Source organism: Grus americana, chromosome 5 (genome assembly GCF_028858705.1).
Source record: "Grus americana isolate bGruAme1 chromosome 5, bGruAme1.mat, whole genome shotgun sequence".
Lineage (NCBI taxonomy): Eukaryota > Metazoa > Chordata > Aves > Gruiformes > Gruidae > Grus > Grus americana.
Window position 1 is genome coordinate 61232048 of NC_072856.1, and position 4370 is coordinate 61236417.

Consider the following 4370-nt stretch of genomic DNA (forward strand, 5'->3'; position numbering starts at 1 on the left):
TGGACTTTTTGCTTTGGGACTGATGTACAGCACAGGTGAGAGAGCCCAAGGTAAAAGCCCAGAGCGTGGCTCCACAGAAGGGTCAGACAAACGCCCTGTCCTGGCACTCCATCCCTGAGCTGTGAAAGCACAGAGGACCTCTCCAGCCCCGAAAGACACGTGGCAGCTCGTGGCTTCACTCCCGTCCTGGCAGGGCCCCATTTGGTTGCATTTTAGCTCTGAGGCCATCTCTCTTGCCACAGACACAGCACTGAGTGGAGGGACTACAGACTTCCCCATCACTGTACAACCTCCCCATCCTCCAGAGGAAGTGTTTTGGTGCTTTTAATCCCTGCCCTGTGCTGAGAATGACAAAGGGACCTGCTGTGATTGCCTGTGTGTGAACTGATTTATACCTTTGTGAATACACACAAATCCCCGTTCACATAAGGCCCCTTCCCCATCAGGTCTTTTGAAGATGATCCCAACCGATTTTCCATTTTTTTGCTTCCAGGCTGCTCCTTAGCTGTCCCTGCCAGACACTTCCAAGATTCCTTGGATTGTAGTTACATTTACAGATAACACTGAAATTTTGTGAGTATTCATATATGTGCAAACATATTGAGGAAGATGCAGGTGCTTTTAGTGCTCTCCTTCCCTATTTCCTTTCTAGAGGCTGCATGATATTTTGAGATTTCCATTCACTAATTAAAATTTCTGGCAAAGCAGAACCTCCTCAGCTGGTTTTCTCTACCTCCATTTCATGGGTTTATTATCCTGTACCAGCAAATACATCTGGCCATGCGCTGTATTAATACTTGCAAGCAAGAATGACATCGGACAGATTTTCCCCAGTGCAATGAGCATACGTGAATGGTGGGTCAGTTTCAAAATCTTTGAGAAGTTACATCCTCAACCAACAAAATTTTCTCTAGAGGAGTGTAATCCTCTAGATGGCACTCGAAGCTATCTTTTCACTGTATGGGACAGTTTCTGGGCAAGCTGGGAGACTTGTCTTCTGGTAATGTAAGACTCGTGTGGGATATGGTTCAGCTTTATAAAGGAAAAATTGATGCTCACGAGATTGCTCTTTCTTTACTGACACCACCTGTGTTGTTTTTCCTCCACATATGAAGGAGGGGTTTACGATTAAGACAATGAGCTTGAGTTTATTTCCCTGGTTTCTTGTGAGACTTTTAGGCCCCTTCGTAGCTTGATTAGCATTTACTTGTTCTCTATTACAAAGGTGGAATATGGTGTAAATTATAACCAGGCTTTGAGTCTCTTAGTACTTTTCCATTTATGAAACAGGGTTAATAATAGTCCTTATCCACCCACCTGTTGTTTGTGTCTTTCATTTAGATTGTGATTTCTTCAAGTTAAGGACTGTATCAAATATAAGCTGGGCCGTCCAGCAGTATTCATTAGGATCTGTTTATTATCCTTGGATGGATTTTCTAGTTTGGAGCTCAGCTAAACCCTGGTTGCAGGCAGTTCAGACATTTGAGTCTTGAGCGTGGATGCTCTCCTCTGATCAGCTCATCTCATGTCCCTGTGTTATGATGGAGTACAAACTTTTAATTTACCATTTATGCTATATCAATGTACACTTAATTTTTTTTGACTGTCATAGATATCTCCATAATCCCTGAAAGATAGCTCTTCTGTCATGGGCACTGACTCCCGGACCTCTGCTCTCTACAGTTTCCTGAGGCGGGGAAGTGGAGAGGCAGGTGCTGATCTCTTCTCCCTGGAATCCAGTGATAGGATTCATGGGGATGGTTCAAAGCTGCATCAGGGGAGGTTCAGACTTCATATTAGGAAACATTTATTTACTGAAAGGGTGTTCAAACACTGGAAAAGGCTTCCTAGAGGTGGTCAATGCCCCAAGCCTGTCAGTGTTTAAGAGACATTTGGACAATGCCCTTAATAACATGCTTTAACCTTTGGTCAGCCCTGAAGTGGTCAGGGAGTTGGATCAGATGATCACTGTAGGTCACTTCCAACTGAAATTATTCTATTCTATTCTATTCTATTCTATTCTATTCTATTCTATTTTTCTTCATATTTATTACCTTATTCAGGATTAATTTCTCTGTCTTGTCTTTGGGATACATGAGAGGTCCTGCTTCAAATATAACAACAAAATAGCCAACCAATAGAGATGTATTCATGCCTTAACAATGCAAGATATTGTTGGGGTGGGAGTGTCTTTCTTTTTAATGCATTTATACCTTCTTTTGCATGTCAAATCACAGTTGTAGGTTTGTTTGGCTGGAGACTGCACGTAGATGTTTAGCTGAACAGCCTACGTCTTCAGATGTTAAAAAATAAGTAGCAGTAATCAAGGAAACCTACCACAGTTAAAAGAACAACCTAAGCATCTCAAACTAAGTATGAAAGTGGGGTCAGGAGCCTGTTGACAAAACGTTTATGTTCTGCAGGTTTGCGTCTGTGCTGCTTGCACCCTTTTGAACTCTGTTCTTAGCTATTCCTTTGGTAAGACCCTTGGGTAATATGCTTTTTTGCATCTTTCCCAAAGCTGACAGTAGCCTATTTGGAGGAAGATTTTATTGCTGCTTCTTTTCTCTACTGCTCTTCCCTTAACTATTGCATTCATCTTTTAAAAATATCATAGTGATTATTGCTCTGTGATCATTCTTATCTCAGAGCTCAATTCTAATTGATTTCATTCTTTCACCTTTGCAACAGACTCCTACATTCAGTGCTGTCTAGGTGGATTCCTGTTTGTGGGCGTAAGTAAATGGACACTACCTGAGAAACACTTGAACATGTGAAGGCTGCTTTGCAGGCAGACATGAACTGCTGTTAGAACAGGATGTCCTTGATTACATAGACTCAGAATGGTTTGGGTTGGAAGGGACCTCAAAGATCATCTAGTTCCAACCCCCCTGCTGCAGGCAGGGACACCCTCCACCAGACCAGGTTGCCCAAAGCCTCATCCAACCTGGTCTTGAACACTTCCAAGGAGGGGGCATCCACAGCTTCTCTGGGCAACCTGTTCCAGTGCCTCACCACCCTCACAGGAAAGAATTTCTTTCTAACATCTAATCTAAATCTCCCCTCTTTTAGCCTAAACCCATTACCCCTTGTCCTATCACTCCATGCCCTTGTAAACAGTCCCTCCCCATCTTTCCTGTAGGCCCCCTTCAGGTACTGGAAGGCCACAATTAGATCTCCCTGGAGCCTTCTCTTCTCCAGGCTGAACAATCCCAACTCTCTCAGCCTGTCCTCATAGGAGAGGTGCTCCATCCCTCTGATCAGCTTCGTGGCCCTCCTCTGGACTCGCTCCAACAGCTCCATGTCTCTCCTGTACTGGGGCCCCCAGAGCTGGATGCAGTACTGCAGGTGGGGTCTCACAAGAGTGGAGTAGAGGGGCAGAATCACCTCCCTCAACCTGCTGGTCACACTTCTTTTGATGCAGCCCAGGACACGATTGGCTTTCTGGGCTGCAAGTGACATTGCTGGCTCATGTTGAACTTTTAATCAATCAATACCCCCAAGTCCTTCTCCTCAGGGCTGCTTTCAATCCATTCTCCACCCAGCCCATATTTGTGCTTGGGATTACCCTGACCCATGTGCAGGACCTTGCACTTGGCCTTGTTGAACTTCATGCAGTTCGCATGGGCCCACCTCTCAAGCCTGTCAAGGTCCCTCTGGATGGCATCCCTTCCCTCCAGTGTGTCAACCGCACCACACAGCGTGGTGTTGTCAGCAAACTTGCTGAAAGTGTACTCGATACATACATCACCTTTTTCTGGACGCAATTTTTCTGATTTTATAACAATGTTTTCCTCAATCCTGGTATATGTGGTAATTTTGGATCTATTGAACAATGAATTTTAAGTTTAGGGAAACTTCAGGGAAATGCTGCATGATCCACATAAATGATAGATGCCTAACACTTACGTGAACAGTCTCTTCAGAGATAATTAGAGTTCTCTTTAGAATAACTGCCAGCAGTTAGAATATTTAAGCCTACCACAAAGATATAAAAATGAAGAACGTCTCAAGCCACAGATGGTTAGACAACCAAGTACGCTTCCTTTACAACCCAATTTCTAAATGTTTTGCTGTGTCTGCTTTCCCTGTACTAAGTAGAATATGGAGAAAGAAAATGGGAAAACTACTATAATGAAGCATGTCTGCACATGCAATTCCATAAAGCTCGGGATTGTAATGAGTGAAAAGTCTCAGATTAGTTTGTAACCATTATCACCAAATATGGAAATATTACCACTAAATATAGAAACTGTTCTGTCATTCAGCAGACAGTGGGGTATACTCAAACTTTTTTGCAAATTTAAGCTGGGATTTTCAGAACCAGAAAATGCTAACAGCACAATCAGTAACTCACACTACTCGAGTTG